At 65.0% G+C, this 18,861-nt stretch overlaps 1 protein-coding gene and 1 long non-coding RNA gene across 4 annotated transcripts in view; one reads left to right on the plus strand and one right to left on the minus strand.

The window, feature by feature from the left end:
- Nucleotides 1-6,839, minus strand: part of SBNO2 (strawberry notch homolog 2) — a 47,503-nt gene extending 40,664 nt beyond the window's left edge. For all 3 annotated transcript variants that reach the window (XM_059159186.1, XM_059159185.1, XM_059159184.1), the window contains exon 1: nt 6,715-6,839. The gene's annotated coding sequence lies outside the window, so the exon portion shown is untranslated. The remainder of the gene's footprint in view (nt 1-6,714) is intronic.
- A 4,674-nt stretch (nt 6,840-11,513) lies between these two features.
- LOC131823193 (uncharacterized) lies at nt 11,514-17,295 on the plus strand. The gene is made up of 2 exons (XR_009350517.1): nt 11,514-12,172; nt 16,202-17,295. It is a non-coding gene; the product is annotated as an uncharacterized LOC131823193 (long non-coding RNA).
- Nucleotides 17,296-18,861: the final 1,566 nt, after the last annotated feature.

Genomic DNA, 18,861 nt, shown 5'->3' on the forward strand with positions numbered 1-18,861 from the left:
CAGGACATGCCAGAGGCGAGCAGCCCTAGGGGGCCAGTCGCTGCCCTCCCCCAGCAGCCCTACGGGCACGGCTTCGGGGGCACAGAGTCCCTCATGCCGCCCGCCCAGGGCCTGGAGGACATGGGGACCAGAACGTGGAGCCTCCTCAGTCACGGCTGAGGGCATCTGAGCCCGGATCTCGGGGGTCCCCAGGGCCCCTCCACCTCCGGATTCAGTTCAGCTTTAGCGGGGAGAGGCATGCGGTTTGCCAAGGGGCGGCACGACCCGCTTGTTCCAGCACCCGCTACCTGCCCTCAGCGGCCCAGACCCTTAAACCTCTGTCCACGCCACCGCCGCCGACAGGCGCTGAGCACCTTCCACGTGGCCCCCTCTGGGAAGTGTCTCCTCGGTCTCGGGCTCGCTCGCGGTTTCTAAAAGGCACTACATGCACTGAGCTTGTGGTCTCCTCTGACACCCACATCGTCTTCCCCAGAGCACGTTTAGGCCAAATCCCACTGGCCCCAGACTTTCTGGCCCACTGACGCTGGTGTGCCCCACTCTGTCTACACAGAGGGCGGCCTGCCCCGCCAGGGCTCGCTGCCACCCCTGCTTGCTCTCGGGCTTGCTTCAGGCTGGCTCGCATGCCACGTCTCTCTGCCTAGCCCCAGAGAGCCCTGAGCAGCACAGGAGCTCCTGCCGCCCATGGCTGGGTCCCTGAGTCCTGGGTGAGCGGCCTGACCAGTCAGCAACCCCCTCAGGCCCCTTTAGACCCACCTGGCGCCAAGAGCATCACAGGGACCTTTGCCCAAACACCAGCTCCTGGTGTCCCGCAGGAGGGGAAGGCCCCTCGGAGCTGTGGGCTGGTCTTGGCCACAGCACCCATGCCCCACAGTCTCCTGTGTTCCATCCCCGGCGAACACCGGCACCAGGCTGGAGGCTGTGCCCACTGCTGGGAAGAGGCTGGAGGCCCCCGCGGTGTGGCAGCAGGCACCCGGAGACCTGCGAACAGAGCCGGGAACGGTTTCCGCTTCTCCCGTGGCCAACGGCCCTGCCTGAGCAGCCCGCGCAGCTGCCGTCGACTGCCTCACGCCCCACAGGACGGGGTCCAGGCTGGCTCGCCACCCTCGCCCTGGGCCTCACAGGGCCGGGGCTTCACACCGGGTGCTCTGCAGAGACTCCCCGGCAAGCCCGCGCAGCCGTCAGCAGGACAGGAGGCCCATGTCCCCGTCACCAGCCGCAGACACGGAGGCCCACTCGGGCTTCGAGTCTCTCGCTCCCCTTCGGCCTCCAGTGGAGAAAGTTCTCTGCTTCCGAGGGCCTGTGAGGACGCCGGGGCCCGGGGACATCCGGGGTCACCCCCATCTCAGGGGCCTTGAGGGCCCTGCTCTCTGGGACTGTCACGGAGCCGCGGACCTTGGCGCGCAGCTTGTAAACGGACTGGTGGGCAGCGAGGCCGCCCCTGCCTCCCCCACGCTCACAGGGTCTGGGGAAGAGAAGCCCCAGCAAGCCCTTCTCGGGGGGGCTTCCCCAAGGCCTCAGAGAGGTGGGGAGGGGCCCCGCTGGGGCAACACAGCCTCTGCCATGCAGGAATGCGACCCAGGGCGTCGGATGGGCTGGTCCTCCAAGAGAAGTGGCAGGCCTAGGTCTGGGGGTGCCGGGCCCGACTTCTCCAAGGCAGCAATCCAGCATCATGTCCACACCCTCCCTGTACGCGGCGCCTGCCTCCAGGTTCCACAGTGCCGGCCCTGGTGAACCTAGAACCCCCACCCACCAGCCCGTGACCACCTAGAACCCTTCCCACAGCTGTTCCTGACGGCCCCCGACAGCGACCGACCTCAAAACTGTGGGAGCTCCTGGACGGCTGGAGTCTGACGAAAACCCCCTGAAAATGCCCTGACGGGCTCATGTTTGCCCGAATGACACCGGGAGAGGCTCCAACGGCCCGTGTGCGGCAAGCGCCAAGCTCAGAACCTCACTGGGACCCGCAGGGGAGGGAGGGGGGTCCTCCGCGCCCACTCCACAGCTTCCAGGCCGAGTGGCCAAGGACACCCAGACACCCAGAGCCGTCCCAGGCCTCACCGTGACCCGTGCGGCCCCCGAGCAAACCCAGCCACAGACAGACCCGGATGCCCGGGGAGCCCCGGCAGGGGAGACAAGGGTCTGAACCGGCAAACGAACCCACCTTCCCAGCTCCACGCCTGACGAGGGCACGCATGGGGCCGGGGCCGGAGCCAGGGCGGCCCCCCTCAGTGCCCCACGTGCCGAGGAAGATGCCGGCTCCGCTGGCAGGACACCAGCCACTCCCGGCACCCCTGGGCCATCCGGGGCCCAGGGGTGGTGGCCCCACCTGGTGAGTCAGGGCCATAAAAGCTGACGGCCCGCTGCAGCCCTGCGGCCGGACGCAGCCCTTCCCCGGCTGTCCCAGCGCCCTGCGCCGGCAGCCCCCCACCCTCTGGGCCGGGACTCCCAGGAAACCGGCGACCTGCCTTCCAGAACACGGCACACGTGGCTCCTGAGACGGAGCAGACCTGGGAACGAGGGCACAAAGGCCTCTTTCAGTTTCACTCGGGGATTTGTCCTGAGGTGACAGAGGCCAACCCAGACGGGGCGTCTGGGCGCCGGCCCGGAGCCACCCGCAAGGAGCACACGGCACCCGCGGCAGCTGGCAGTCCACAGAGCCCACTCCGGGAGGCACGGACACCCCGGGAACTGTGTGCCCCGAGGGCCGGCGGGTGAGCCAGCCCTTCCCCGGGGCCGGCGGGGGCTCCCCTGCTGCGGGGCTCCGGAGCAGGACCCGCAGGAGCAGGTACCCGAGACGCAGAGACACACCGCGAGTGCCCAGGGACGCGCCGAGGCCAAACGCTTCCCCCACCACGCAGCAGGGGCCACATACATGCCCCTCCCTGACAGGCGCCTCGCGGCTTCCCTCGGCCTCGTGCCCACCCAGCACGCGTGGACAGCGTGGGGTGGGCACCCCTGCAGCTGCCCGAGGAGGGCCTACAGTGAATGGATGAACTTAGGCGGGGCCGTACGGCATCACTCCTCTCCCACAGTCACCTGGCCTTGTGGGGCGGCGGGGTGGGGGTCCTCAGGCAATTAGGGCTGACCCGAGGCACCCCGACACCAGAAGTCAAAAAGCCCCCAGGACTACGTCTCACAGGCCCGCGCCACGCCCACCCGCGGCGGTGGTCTGGGACAGAGCAGGAGTTTGGTGAGGGCGCCCAGCCGTCACACACGTGACAGCGACGGCACATCCTCTGTCCCCCGGAGGCCAGAAGACGCCCAACAGCCGACCTGTGCCTGGATGAGGGGACAGCAGGGCCCAGGCTCAGGGCTCACCCCCAGGGCCGCAGAGCACCGGCATCTGAGCAGCAAGGACAGGCCCCGCCTCTTTTAAAAACACTTTCTGGTTCTGCGGAAGGCACAATCCACAAGCCACCCACGTCACACGTTTAGGTACACAACTGTAGTTTTTGGACCGTTCCCCGAGTTGTGGAATCGTCACCTCCGTCGAGCGCCACTACATTCCATCCGCCCGAAAGCAGCCCCGTCCCCATCAGCCGTCACCCCCCAGCCCCCCGACCCCGCGAGCCCCCTCCCTGCCTGTGGAGGAGCCTGGTGTGGCGTGTCACACCCGCGGACTCACCCGTGGGGCCTTCTGTGTCTGGTTCCCTCCCTACCTGTCGAGTTTTGAGGTCTGTCCACATGATAGCAAACCACCAGTCTCTCTCTGCCTCCCCTGGGGGCCTGGCAAGCTGGGACGGGGCCCGAGCACCAGAAACGCAGCCCTCACCCTCACTAGAGTCACCCGCCGAGCAGCCAGGGACGCGGGGGCCTCGAGGGCCTGCTGTCACCAAGGGCGGGAAGATGAAGGAGTCTGCACAGCAGGAGTCGGGGAGGGCCGTTCCAAGGGACAGGGACTGGGGTCCCCTCGGCGGGGAGGACTCGCGGCTGCATGCAGGTCTGGGCAGAACAGGGCAGGACACAGCTGGGCCAGAGCGACCCGGGAGACCCCAGCGTCTGGCTCCCTGGGGCTGTGCTGCACCCAGCCCTCCCTGCCGACCCAGCACACAGCCCCTGGCTGTGGGAGCGGTGGCTGACACACTCCAGGCTGCGTGGGACCCGTTCCACACGTGGGACGCACCCTCTCTTGAGTGCACACACACGTACGCACAAAGGCACGCAGCACAGGAGAACGCAACACGGCGCACGCAGGCGGGAGCAGACGGACACGCACACATGTGTTCGCGCGCCACGTGCCCCCACACTCATGGGGACGCCGCCTGAGCCGGTGCACACGTGCATGTACACACGCGCTTGCACACACGTGGGCACCCCGGGACCGCCTCCCCACTCCACACTCAGTCCCGCAGGGCTCACACGTTTAGGTGACGTCTGCCCCGGCCACCCGCCACCAGCCCCGGACCGCAAGCAGGTCCCCACCCCCGCCCCGCCGCCCTAAAGGCCTCTTATCCAGAGGAGGCCATCCCGGGAGGGAGACGGCCTCTGGGGACTGGACACAGTTGCCTCTTTATTCCCAGCCAAGCTCGCTCCGTCAGCGTTTCCGGCCTGGCCCTTGCTGGAGGGGCCTCTGACACTTTGCTGGAACTAAGCTGGGCCAGCCCGAGCTGGTCTTGCCCCAGCGGAGGCCCTGCCCGCAGCGGACGGGGAGCCGGCCTTGGTGACCCCCGGGCCCGGGCAGTGACTGAACCAAGGTCACGCAGCTGGAGGGTGCCGGCCCTGGGCTGTCTGCCGGCACACGGCACACGGCTCCACCCCGGCCCCGGCCGCGAAGGCACTACCTCTTCCGCAGGACAGGCTCTCTTGGAAATCTCCTGCCCCCAGCCCTCTGCCACAACACGGATGTCCCCACCACACACACACACACACACACACACACACGCACACCCCAGCAGGTGCTGGCTGGGCAGGTGTGAACAGACGGTCTGCTCAGATCCTCCGAGCTCAACAAACGTGCCCTCTCGCCCTCCAAAGCCCCCAGCACGCCTCCCCCTACCCCCCACGGCGGCCTGTCCCACGTCAGTGCCCTGTACTTGCGGGGCTCCTCGGAGGTCTGCCGGGTGCCCGGCGGCATCTTCCCCACCATGTGGGGCCCTGGGGCCACTGGCCTGCCCTGCCTTCCCTGGCCCGCCCACCCAGGGCCCAGATTTCATGGTCCCTGCTCCCTCTGAGGACGCCACAGGTGGATGTCCTGGGGGACCGTGGTCCACAGCACAAAGCTCTGAGCGGCCAGCGCCCACCTCTGGGGCCTCCCGCCCAGAGAAACCAGACAGCCCGATCAACAGGCCCAGGGTCTCCGCCTCAAAGACGGCCACACTCAGCCGCCCTGCTCACAAGCGCCCCCCACAGCCAGGCAGCAGGACGGGGTGAAGTGCAGAGCCCCACGAGCCCTCCACCTCCCGGCCTGGAGAAGGGCCAGGCCTCCCACCCAACCAAGGCGCCCTCGGTCGGCCTCGGGGTGTCCTGCTTCTGACAGGTGGCCATCTTTCTTTCCTGGGGGTCCGCGGCCCCCGGGGCCCCGGCCCCAGCCTCCTCCAGGCTTTCCCAGCGTCCACAGGGAAGACCCCGCAGGCCGGGCAGCAGCCCCCACGCCGCCCCGGGAAATCACACCCCACACCGCGGGCGCTCTTCCCCGTGGCCAGCTTCGGGCGCGACCCCCTCCCGGGCAGCGCGCAAACACACGGCACCCACGAGCCCGGCCAGGCGCTGGACAGGCAGGAAGGGCATTCAGAGCAGGCGGGACTCGGTCCGTTCTGGGAAGCAGAAGCCGGGGGTGCCCCGACACTTTTCACACACTCGCCTCTTCCCTGACCACTGGGAAGGGCAGGCGGACAGACTCCCGAGGCCCCCCCGGAGCGCCGGCCCGGCCGTCCACACTGCTGCTCCCTGACCCCAGACCCGGCGCCTCGCACCCCGGGGAGGGCCGCAGGGAGGCGGGCGTCACCTCCCACCATCACCTCCCACCCCCCCAGGCTGCCCTCCGCGTCTCCCCCTCCCCGCCCCGTCCTCGCGGCTCCCACGCAGGCACAAGGCTCTGCGGCCTCGGCCCGGAGCCGGCCGCCCCCGCGCCAAAGCCGCGAGACCAGAGGGTCGGCCCCTCCCGGAGCGCGGCGAGCGGCAGCCCGCGCCCCCGAGCCCGGAGAGGAGGAAAGGGCAGGGGTCGCCGCGGGCCCGGGGTCGGGGGTCGGGGGCCGCGGGAAAGGAAGGGGCCGGGGCCCCGGAGGAAGAGGCCGCCAGAGGCGAGGGGTGGGGGCCCCGGGGAGTGCGGGGGCGGGGGCCACCCGGAGGGAGGGCGGGGGGTCGCCGTGACGACGCCTCCACCGGGGGCACCGAACGCGGGGCACCGAAGCGCTGGGAGCGCGCCGCGGGGCCGGGGGCCGGGGGCCGGGGGCCGGCGGGGGTCCCCGAGGAGGGCGAGCTCGGGGCTCCCGGGCGAGCGCGCGCCCCGGGCTCACGGCGGAGGGCGGGGTCGGAGGGGGGGGTCGCACAGGAGGGCGGGGCCAGGGCTCGCGGCGGAGGGCGGGGTCGGGGGTCGCCGGGGAAGGCGGGGACTCGCCGCCGCGCTCCCTCCGCCCGCGGCCCCGGAACCCCGGCTCCCCTGGCCCGGGGCGCGGGCGGCCGCGGCTGGCCGGGGCCCAAGCGGGTGGGGGCGCGCACGCTCGGGCCGGGCGGGAGCGGCGGAGTCGCCGCGAGCGTCGGACCGACGCGCCTCACCTCCGACCTGGGTCCGGCCGGGCGCGGAGCCCGCGGCGCCTCCGTCTCTCCGAGCTTCGCCTCGGCCGCGCTCACTTCCGGGTTTCGGGCGCCATCTTGGGGGCCCCGCTCACTTCCGGTCATGCCGCGGGGCGGGGCCTCTGGGGGCGGGCTCTCTGGGGGCGGGGCGGGGCGGGGCCCTGGTCGGCCCGAGACCCTGACGGCTCCCTGAGGGGGCCGCGGGTTCGCGTCCCACCCCGCCCGCTTCTGTTGGGACCCCAGCACGTCGCTTCCTTGCGGGCCTCAGTTTCCTCCTTTGCCAACGTGGAGATCGAGTTGAAGCTGCGCCGCCTCCGGGCTCACCCCACCCTGCACTCTCGCGCCGGAACTTTAAGCCGCCGGGTTTCTCCCGTAACCCAGATCTTAGCTCTGAAGCCCCCACCTCAGATACTCCCTGAACCCCTCCGAGACGGCCCCGGCCCGCCGTGCTCTCTCCCTCCCCACTAGTAGCTGTCTGCTTATTACTTTGTCTCCACCCCAGTAGGAGTTCTGGGACCTCGGGGACCCCCTAGCAGGGAACCCAGCACATGGGTGGGGGGCGGGGCAGGCGTCTGGTGAGTCCCGGGAGAGGGCAGGGTCCTCGAAGCGCGCCTGGGCATCTGTCTGGCTTGCTCCAAGTTAGGGCCTCCTGGGGTCTGATGCAAATGAGGCGCGGATTCGCAGCGGTGCCAGGGAGCGGGTGGGACTGGGCTTCGGCAGGACCGTGGAGTCCCTGTGACTTGAGCCCATTGGATCACCGTGCGGGAGGCCAGGCCGGTTCAGGCAGATCCAGTCTGGGAGCCACCAGCCCTTCCCTAGCTGGGTGTGGACTCGGAAAGCCCTGGGACCATTGCCCCACCTCGCCCCCAGCCCGAGGCCTCCTGTGCCCATTCCAGCCCCCTGAAATGACAGGTGACCTCTCCACGTGCTTGTCGGTTCCGCAGACTCTTGAGTCTGGCCTTGGGCTGGACAAAGCTGGGGCCCCAAAGGGCCCGGTTCTCAGGCCTGTCCTCAGGAAGCTCCCAGTCCAGGAGAGACAGAGCCAGGACCAGATACCCCCATCTGCAAGATCAGGCCTGGGGCCAAGGGAGGGGTAAAATCTCTGCCTCACAGATTATGGGGTGGGGGGATGAAGCTGGGGCTTTGAAGTTCAAGTAGGAGTTTGCCCATAGACAAGCATAGGAAGGGTGGTCCGGGCAAATAAAAGCGGTTCACAGACCCGTAAGGGTGTGTAAAGGAGATGAGTATGTTTAAAACCTGTTTGCCCCACAGAAGCCAGGCCAGAGACTCCCGGTATCCAAACCCGCATGCATAAGGAAGTAGACAGGGAAACTGAGACCCAGAGAGGAGAAATGGTTTATTCAGAGCGAGCTTTGCATTGGTATGTGTAGTTTTCACCAGTTTGGGTTGTAGCCTTGACTTCGAAACCATTTTTCATAGCTAGTGAAAATAAGCCATACTGAGCAAAAGGTAAGGGTCAAAAGCGAGAATAAGCTGACCCGGGGCGTGGGTGGCTTCCGGGGGCATCTTCCCATTCCCCCCCCCCCACAGGACCAGCCACATAATTTGCGGCTCTCAGTGAGAAATGAAGACGGAGAGCCCCTCGTCCAAAAAGTATTCAGAACGTCAATACGGCGACAGCAGCGCCCCTGGGTGCGGGGCCTGGGCGAGGCCCAGAGTCACACACCCAGGAGGCTGGCCCTGTCCCCAGCGTGACCTTCCCAGGCAGGGAGTGCTGTTACCTGTTTTTGGCCGGTGGGTGAACGACGACGCGGGGCTGTCCGGTAGCTGGCACGGGGTCGCAGGGTGAGCCGTGGGGAGGCATGGGCTCGGCCTCTGCCACGTCCACCTCAAGAAACCCCGCGGTCCCTCTGGGTAATTTTGCCTGGAATGGGGGCAGACTGCCCAGGCCGGGGTGGGTCCAGCCGTCTCAGCAGGGCGCAGTCTGCCAAGTCTGGGGATGTCTAGGGAATTAGTCAGATTCGGGGATTTCCAGGGAATTGCAAGAGGCCGCTTGGGAGAGCTGAAGGGACACAGCAGCAGAGCTGGAGGCCCGGCCTCGGGGGCAGCTTGGCTCCTGCACTGTGTGACCCCCAGAAAGTTACTTAACCTCTCTGTGCCTCCCTTTGCCCACCTGTAAAATGGGGATGGGAGTGATGAGCGTAGCTGCCTTCTAGGCTACTGAGTTGCGAACTAACAGCGCCTAGTATCTGGCCCTTACGAGTATTTCCAGATAACTTCTGGATCTTTCCTCAGAAAAGGCCGCAGAGTCACCTAAGTGAGTGTTGAAGGGGTCGATCATCACGAGGAAGCCTGGGGCTGGAGGTCCGGGGAGGAGGGATTTTTTTATAAGGCTCTGAACAGTGGGGTTGGGGGCCCTGGAGAGCCCCAGCTCTCTGGCTCGGGCTGCAGAAGGACTCCCTCTGAGGGCAGGGACATGCCCAAGTAGGTCAGACGTGCCCCACGTCCTCACCCCCCAGGATGGGTACCAGGCTCGAGGAAGGCCGAAGGTCTGTCTGGCTGGGGGTCAGAGAGCCTCCACCAAGCCCTCCCTCTGTCCTGGTCCCAGGCAGAGACCCCTGCCCCAAACCTCCCCCAGGCATTCTGACGTCTGGAGGAAGTAGGACCACGAGGTAAAGGGCAGGACACCCAGTTAAATCTGAATTCGAGGTACGCGAAGAATAATATTTTAGTGTTTAAGTACGTCCCGGGCAGTAGCTGGGATACACTTACACTGAAGAAGTTGCATCTGTTTATTTAAAATCCATATCTAGGGGGTGCCTGGGTGGCTCAGTGGGTTAAAGCCTCTGCCTTCAGCTCAGGTCATGGTCTCAGGGTCCTGGGATCGAGCCCCACATTGGGTTCTCTGCTCAGCGGGGAGCCTGCTTCCCCCTCTCTGCCTGCTGCTCTGCCTACTTGTGATCTCTGTCAAATAAGTAAGCAGAATCTTATGAATAACAAAAAACAAAACTCTGTAAAATTCATATCTAACTGGGAGTCCCGTGTTTTTCTTGTTGAGGTCAGGCAACCCAGTGTGGGGAGATCACAGGCAGAAATGGGACCCCAGAGCCAGGCTGGGAACCCCAGCCTGGGGCTCTGAACCCCAGCACTGTCCGGCGTCAAAGAGCAGGGCCCGAAGAGGGAGCACAGAGAACGCCGCGTGCACTCAGAGGGCAGAGAGCTGCAGACCCCCCCGGCAGTCAGGTTCCCTGGGGGCTTCCCTGGGCGTCGAGGAGGGGAGAGTCTTGGGCTCCCCCTCAGGTTCCCCATCTGGGGAAGGACTGAGGAGACCCCTAACCTCAGTTTCCCTCCTGGGAAGGCCTCCAGGGCTCGGTCCATCCTGCCGTCTAGGAGACAGAGGAGAGAGGAGGCCTCACCAGGGAGGAGGAGCCTGGCCCCTGGCCCCCTGCCCGTTCCCACAGAGACCCTCAGACCTGGGCAGGGGCGGTGGGGCAGGTGGGCCAGGCCCCAGTGGGGCCGTGCGACGGGGGGGTGGGGAATGAAGCTGCTTCCTGTTTCTCCACATTCTGGAAAGCCCCAGTGTTCCCCAGCAGTGGGAGTGCCTCCCTGCCCGCCTCCCGGCTCAGGGTCCCTCACCGCTTCTCCTTTCTGTGCCCACTTCCCCTGGCGCCCCCCCCACCCCAGTCTGTGGCTCTGCTCCTGCCTCCCCATCCGTCCCCGCATGCCCCTGTTCTCTCTCCCTCTCCAGCCCTTTCCGTGGAGCAGAAGGGGAAACTGAGGGAGAGGCAGAGCCGTGTCTGTGCCCTCCTGCTCCATCCCTTCCTGTCTCTGCCCCCATGTCCTTCCGTCTGTCCGTCTGTCCTACCCACTATCTCTGCCTCCTGCTAGCCCAGCCGCCTTCCCCAGCTGAGCCCACCCTGCCCAGCCACCTCCCTCTCGCCAGGCCCGCCGGCCACCGGCCCCACGTGTCCTCAGGCAGCTCTGGCTGGCCGGCTCCAGGGACCCCGGGCTCCCTTGTCTGCCTACTGCCCTGGCCCGAGCCCAGAATAGGCTCTGGCCCGCCCAACCAGGGCGGCCTCGAGCCAGGACACTTCCGGGAACAGCAAACCCGTCCAGTGGGTTTGAGATCCGCCCCAGACAGGATTTCCCACCTCTGCACTGGGGCTGGGACACCCTGGCTGCCAGGCTTCACGGCTTCACGGTGATCTCTGAGCAAACACCCCCCCCCCGCCCCCCGAGGTCGTTGGGTTGCACAGGCAGGAAAGACCAGGAGGATCGGCTGTCCACCCCCGGTGCGGGAGGGGCAGGGAGATGGCCCAGCACCCTCAGGGGTCCAGAGCAGCGAAGGCCATGAGAGCAGGATTGGGGGGGTGGGCAGTGGGCCAATGGGGAGCCTGCAAAGCTAGGGCAAGGCCTTCATCCCACGGGCACCGGGAAGCCACTGAAGGTTGTGGAGCAGCTCGGCCACGGTGGCCCCGGGGGTCGCTTGTTGGGCCTCATCTCCAGCTCTGAGGACACTGAGCTGCTGCCCTGAAACCCAACAAAGGAGCCAGACTTTGAATTCCTTTCTGTCAAGGGCCTGTGGTGAGCCAGGGTTAAGCCGGAAAAGAGCTGGGGTAGGGGGTGGGTGAGGGCCCTCAAGTGCCCCTCCCCCGGGGTTAACCTACAGCCCCAAGTCACAGGGGACTCGGCTTGGCGTTCTCCGGGGAGCCAAGAGGGCAAGGGGAGCACCAGCAGAGATGCAGTGGGGGCTGGGTGGGGGAGGGGCTGCGGGTGTGACTGGGAGGGAAGTTGGGGTTGGGAGGGGCTCCAGGCAGGCAGGGGTCGGTGGCGGATGACAGGGTGCAACGGCCAGGGGGACAGTGGCACTTCTGGGAAGCAGAGAGCAGGCAGGCCCCCTGAGGCTCCCAGGCCACGGCAGAGATAGTAGGACACCCTGCCCGGTGAGGGTCTAAGCCGCTAGATGAAACCCCCGCCCCCGCCCCCGCCCCCACCCCCACCCTGGCGGTCATGTCATCCCCGCTGAGCAGCCTGTCCTGGCACTGATGTGCCCTGCGCTGGGACTTCCGGAACCTTCACCTTGGATCTGCCCTGCCCTGAAGGGAAACTCCGGGTCTGGGCTGACTCACATCCAGGTCCAACAGGACCACAGGGGCCAGGCTCCCGAGGGACAAGGCATGTCAGGGGCACTTGGAGAACTTCGTGGGACCCCAGCACCCACCATCTCCGCAGGCTTAGGACGGAGCCAGAATCCCCAGCCCTAAGTCAGACGCACCCTCCGAGTCTGCAGGGCAATCTGGGTTTAACAGGAGAGAATGTGCGGGCTTCGGGGGTGGCACCTGAGCTGGTCTGGGCTCTTCTGCTTCTGCGGGTCACCTCACGTCCTGCCAGCTGGGGGAGTTCTAGCTGTAGGACCCCAGAGTTCAGACTCCTCCGGTTCAAATCTTGGTTCTGCTGCCCAGTGGCTGTGTGACCCCAGGTAAGTTATTAAACTTCTCTGTGCCTGTTTCCCCCATCTACGAAATGGGGATAATCATAGTACCGCCCCCCCGAGGGAGAGTTTTTGTGAGAATTTGGGGAGAGACCCTTCAACAGGGCATGGGGTATGGTGAGCACTTTATAGCAACAACGTTTAAAGAAAGCAAAACACCTCATGGAGGCACGGTTCCCAAGAGCCAAGAAGGGCTAACAGGTAGACACTCACGCGGTCCCCCACACGTGGGAGTGTCCCCCGGCCGCGAGCAGGAGCGAGGCGTTCCCATGCACTGCCCGGGGACGGTCCCCGAGCCCATGACACGCAGGGAGGGGACCAGACACAGGAGGCCACACGGGTGTGAGTCCACGCGCGTGACACGTCCCGGCCAGGCTCCTCCACGGACAGGAAGGGGGCTCAGGGGGGCCAGGGGCTGGGGAGGGGAGGGGGTGCCTGCGATGGCAACTTGATGTTTCAGGGACGACGAAATAGTCTGAAACCAGGGAGGTAGTGGCGTGGGGCTCTGTGCGTGCACCCAGTGTGGCTGAATGGTGTGGCTTAAAATGCTGGATTTTAGGGCGCCCGGGGGACTCAGTCATTAAGCATCTGCCTTCGGCTCAGGTCATGATCCCAGGGTCTTAGGATCGAGCCCCACATTGGGCTCCCTGCTCGGCAGGGAGTCTGCTTCTCCCTCCGGCTCTCCCCTGCTTGTGTTCCCTCTCTCACTGTGTGTCTGTCTGTCAAATAAATGGATAAAATCTTTTAAAATATATACATATATATATACATCTTAAAATGCCAGATTTTATGGGAATTTCACCAAAAGAAAAAGAAGACAATTGAGAAACGCCCGGCCAGCTCAGTCCACAGGATGTGTGACTCTTGATCTCAGGGTCCTGAGTCCCAGCCCTGCTTGGGCGTAGAGTTTACTTAAACCACCACCACCTCTTGAAAACAGAAAGACCATTGCCACCGACAGCGGGATGACAGATGTTACAGCAGAGGCGGCCTGTACCCTGGAGTCACGGATCCGCTGGTGGGTCCGGTCGGGGCTCTGGCTCAGACGCGCCGGTGCTCACACAGTTCCGTGGCCACTGACCCGTCGCCTGTGTGGACAGCAGGGCCCTCTGAGAGGACCAGATGAGAAGGGCCCCTCACCTCTGCGGTCTTCCTCCAAAACCCATGTCCCCGTCTCACCCGGAGAATCACACTGCACAAGCCCCAAGCACGGGAGGATTTATGAAATTCCCAACGTCAACACGGTCCAGTCCTCAAAATCAAGGGGAGTCTGGTAAACTGTCACTTCCCAGAGGGGCCTAAGGAGACACGACAGCTGAGCATCTTGTGGGATCCCAGCAGGGTCCTGGGGCAGGAAAGGAACACTGGGGAGAACCGCAGAAATCTTAAATGGAGATCAGTCACTAGCGTATGGGTGACAAGTGTCCCACGCTAAGGGGAGAGGTTTTCAGCGAGGGGAAGGGTGCCGGGTACGCAGGAGCCCCCACAGCACCTTTTCCGCTGGCCCATAGATCTAAAACTAGGCCGATAACTACATAAAGCACGGGCCTGGCGCCTGCCCCTCCCCTGCCGTGGCCCCTGCCCCGGGCGCTCTGCCCCAGCGGTCCGCACGTCCGGCTCTAAAAGCCCCGGCAGGAATCTTCCCTCCCAGCTCTCCGTTAGAATCTTTTGGTTGCAAGTGACAGAAACTGCAACTGAAACCGGCTTTGTGTGTGTATGTGTGTGTAGATGGGAATTTTTTTGCTCCTGGGACTGAAAGGTCCAGGGATAGATCTAACTCAGGGTCCTCCCCGTAGGCACGGCTGACATTTGGGGTCAAATGGTTCTTTGCATCGAGCCACTGTCCTCAGTGCTGGGGTGTGGGGAGCGGAGCATCGTTCCTGGCTCACGCTCCCCCCTACCATGCGACCAGCACAAGTGTTCCATAGCGGGGCAGAGTCACCCCCCCCCCCATGAGACCCATTGATCCAACTGCTTTCAGGTTCCGCTAGATCCAGCCTTCAAAGAATGTCACCAAGATCCCTCTGTCTAGCACGGCTCAGTCCTACTCGTGGGCCTCTGGAGAGCAGCTCAAAGCTTGAGCGAGACCGCGTCGCTGCCTGGAGAGGTCTGCAGGCCGTCTAGCCTGTCACCCTTCCTTGTAAACACTGCATGACATTGGAACGGACTTTCATGTGGTTCTTTTTGTAAGATTTTATTTATTTGACAGAGAGAGCACGAGCACAAGCAGGCAGAGAGGCAGGCAGAGGGAGAGGGAGACGCAGGCTCCCCGCGGAGCAGAGAGCCTGATGCAGGGATCGATCCCAGGACCCTGAGATCATGACCTGAGCCGAAGGCAGAGGCTTAACCCACGAAGCCCCGGAGGCGCCCCCAAAACCCTATTTCCAAACATTCAAGACTCTGGGAATTTGGGCGGGAACATCTCTTTCAGGGACCACCTTTCAACCCCAAAAACCTTATTTAAACATAAAAACATGAGGGGCCGTAGCAGGACATTGTCTCCAAAATCCTTCAGGAGGTACATTCTGTCTGGGAAAGCGGGAGGGACCGGGCTTACAGGGAAGCTGTGTGACTCCGGAAATCCCGGCTCTGTCTGTGACAAGTGTGTGACAAGGTCCAACAAGGGAGGGGGGACATGGCAATGACCCAGAATGGCCCTGCCCTGAGGGGTCCCGAGTGGATTCCATTCCCACCCAGAGACACACACTCTCCCCCCCTTCCCCCCCACCCTGCACAGGCACCCGTGGCCGCGCCCTTCCCCCTCGCACCCCCCCCCCCCAGGCGGAGAGACTCGGCTGTGAACCCTGCCTGCCCCCTGGCGGCTGCAGAGGCCCCCACACCCTGCCCCTCCCAGCCACTTCGTAACCTGGAACCCTGGCTGCATTCCCAGTGGGGCCAACCTCCCTTTGGAAGGACTCCGCGGGCTCCCAGGGCCCCTTCTCTGTGGGCATGGGGCTGAGCTGGGTCCATGCAGGGGCACGGGCCTGGGGTCAAGAACCCCACACGGAAGAGACACCCTGAGCAGAAGGAAATCCGGGATGGAGCGGCCGGCCAGGACACTGGTCAGAACGGCCATCGGCTTCCTCTGTCCTTGGTTTGGGGAGGGGTAAAGGGAGCTTGGCGTCAGAGCTGGGGGCCGTGAGAGGGTCGGGGGGCGGGTAAGGGGTTCAGCTGGGCACAAGTGTCTGTGTGGATGGGGGTCATGGGGTGGGCAGGAGGAAAGAGAGGTGTGGGGGACAGAGTGTGGGGAGGAGTTGAGGGCAGAGGCCAGAGGCCAGGCCTAAGCTCCGGAGGGGCTGGTGGGCCCCCACCTGTTACCTGAGGCCACCCTTTATAACCTGGAGCCCTTGCCAGTAAGCCGGGGCTGCAGTCTGTACCCCAGAGCCCCCCATCGATAATCTGAGGCTGGCTACCTAGAATGGGGTCCCCCACCTGTAACTTGGGGTCTGGGCCTGCAACCTAGGGCTCCCACCTACAAGCGGAGGTCCCCCATTGTAACCTGGGGCCCTTTATCTGAGACACAGCGGCTGCAATCTGGACTCCTCTATAACCGGGGCCCCCGGCAACCTAGAGCTCGCAAGTATAACCTGTGGTCCCCCCTGCAAACTGCCCCGCACCCCCATCCCCTGCAGTCCCAGCCCCACCATGGCCTAGGCAGGTGGCTTCCTCTCCGCAAGCCTCAGTTCACCGTGAGAGAATATCCAAGACCCCAAAAGCAACCCCGTCCCCATCAGCCGTCACTCCCCACCCCCTCCTGCAGCCCCGCCCCCGTGAGCCCCCCCAGTCCATGGAGGAGCCTATTCCTCGAGGCTGAGGGATCCTCCCGCGCGGGGCGGGGGGGACCCAGTGTGTCCGTTCACCTGCGGGTGGGCGTGTCTTTCCCCACTTCTGGCTCTTGTGACTCGTGCTGTTGGGCACAGGGCGGGAGTTTCTGGGTGGGCTGCGGGCTCATGCCCGGGACTGGAAGCCGGGCCACGTGGAAACACTGTATTTAACCTTTCGGCTTTTTTTCCAAAGTGGCCACACCATTTGTACCAGATTTCCAGTTTCTCCGCGTCCTTGTCAACACTGACTACTGTCCGTTGTTTTTGTCATGGCCATGCCAGCGGGCGTGAAATGGTTCATCGTAATGACGTATTTCCTTTCATCCGCCATGTCCAGGACTGTCATTTCATTGTGCAATCAATGCAAATTATTAACAAGATACTGTATACCTTTATACCTTTTCACGCAAAGCCTTGGAAATCGTGTGTGGCCACACAGATCATCTCAGTTTGGACAACCACGTTACGAGAGCTTAATGGACACACGTGGCCAGCGATACGGTCACGGAAGGCACAGCTCTCAGTGCCGAGGACACAAGAGTGACCAAAACAGATTCAGCCCTGGTCCCAGGGAGCTCCCAGTCTAGTGTCCGAGATGGAAGAAAAATGGATAAAGAAGTACATGAGATGATTTCTCGTGGTGACAAGTGTGGAAGAGGAAATCAGACTGATGGCGGCTGTGCTCTAGGGAACAACCCAGGGGGCTTCTGAGCCGGCGCGGTGCCTTCAATGACTCTTCTACAACAGTCATCAAACATGTCCTGAGCCCCTTCCGCGGTGTCTGTCCGTCAGGAGAGGAGAGTAGGTTCTGTGAAGGAATAGGACGCCTGCAGACACAGAGATGTCAAGAATCTGGAGTGTAAGCCGGCAGCCAGCGCAGGGATTTCAGTCAGGCAAAAGCCCCTCCTGTCCTGCTTTATGGGTGAGACGGTCTAGAAATGGTGATACCTCTTCTGAAATGTTTGGTGAAAATTTGCCACTGAAAGGTCTAGGCCTTCATCGTCTTTGCTGAAAAATTTTTTCTCTGTTACGGGGCTATGCTGATTATGGTTCCCTGTAGGTGAGTTTTCATTTTGGTGTCTTTGGAAGCTGGGTGCCATTTATGGCCCTACAGTGGAATTGATGGGCGTAGATGGTTTCTAGCACGTAATCCTTTTTAATAGCTCTGGGGTCTGTAGTGACCACCTTTCTCTCATTCCTGGCGTTGGTCATCTTTCTTTCTCGGTCAGTCTGCTTAGAGTTTTGTCCTTTTTTCAAGATCACTGCAAAGAACATCTTTGGGTTTTACGATTTTCCTGGTTCTTTTCCTGTTCTACTCTTGGCTTTCGCTCCCATCCTCGGATCTCCTTCTCAACAGGAGTTGGGGGCTGCAGGTCCCGCTGGAGTGGCCTCCCTGCCTCTGCAAGCTACACAAATCGCCCCCTCCGGGACACTTGGGAATGCGATGGGACTCCTGGGGGCACACTCAAGGCCTCACAAGCTGCTGGGGAGCTCACAGGTCTTGGGCTCAGAACTCCGCCTGGAGCCGATGGGGTCCGCTCCCAAAGCGCCCACTTTGGGGCCGCAGCCAACCAGGAGCTTCTCCCAGGACCAGCAGTTTGCTGTGGCGAAATAATGGCCCTGACGGCCGCGGGCTCCAGGGCAGAAAGGGAGGAACCGAGGGCACAGCTCGTGCACCCCGCGGACCCAAGCCAGAGCGCCTGCCAGCGCCGGGCCAGCTGCCCTGCGGGCTCGAGCCCCGGAGCCTCCGCCGAGGCCTGTGGCCTGCAACCGGCCACTCCGCGCCACGTCTTTCTTGATCTCTGAGGTCATCTCCGGGCCCAGCGCGCGGGCCGACAGGGCTCCGACCCGACATCCAGACTCGGACTCCGCGGCCTGGCCGCGCCCCCGGCTTGGGGCTCCTTCCTGACCCTTGACCTGGTCTGGAAGGGGCGCCTGGGCTCAGCGGCCCCAGCAGGCGCCCCCGGGGTCCCCGAACCAAGGCCCCCGGCCCTCGAGGGCTCTGCCCGCCCCGCAGCCGTTCCCCGGGGGCCGTTGTGGCTCCCGACCTCCGACCCCAAACCCGAGCCGCTCCGAGGTCAACACCGCGGGCTAGTCTCCCCGCGCCCGCCCCCCGCCAACCCCTCCCCGCCGCCCCGTGACGGGCGCCTCCGCGGGCCAATGAGGCGAGCTGGAGCCACCCCCGGGGCGGGGCCGAGAGTCAACCAATGCCCCGCTTGGGCGCCCGCCGGGGTCCAAACGGCCCAATCGGCATTGGCGGCGGGGCGGGCCGCGGGGGCGGGGCCTTCCGGGTCAGCCAACGGGCGGGCACGTCGGCGGCGGGGGGGCCGGGCCCCGCGGCGGGCGTGCGGCGGCGCGGCGGCGCAGGGCGGGGGCGGGAGGTAAACAAGATGGCGGCGGCGTGTCGGGCGCGGAAGGGGGAGGCGGCCCGGGGTGTCCGCGACTGAGGCGGGGCGCGGGGGGCAGCGGCGGCGGGCGCCGGCCGGCTCCGCGCCGCCTTGCATGGGCTGGGCCTCCGCGCCGCCCCGCCTGCTCCACACGTGCGGCGGCTGCGGCAGGGGCGCGCGCCGTCCGGGCGCCGGCGGCCTCGGGCACCCCCGGCCCGGGCCTTCTTCCTGCGCCGCCCCGGCCGCCCGGCGCCCTGCGCGGCCCCGCGCCCCGCGGCCCGCGGCCCACGGCGTTCGCGGCCGAGAGCGAGCGCGGGCTGCCGTTGGCGGCGGGGGGCGGCCGCTGCGGGGTCCCAGGCCGGTGTGCGGGCGCCGCGGCCGCCGCCGGCTCCGACGGAAGTTGCGCCCCGCGGCGGGAGGGCCCCGGGCAGCCCCCCGGGCCCCCGACGCGCGGCCGGGGCTGGCG

The sequence above is a fragment of the Mustela lutreola genome, chromosome 2, assembly GCF_030435805.1.
Source record: "Mustela lutreola isolate mMusLut2 chromosome 2, mMusLut2.pri, whole genome shotgun sequence".
Classification (NCBI taxonomy): domain Eukaryota; kingdom Metazoa; phylum Chordata; class Mammalia; order Carnivora; family Mustelidae; genus Mustela; species Mustela lutreola.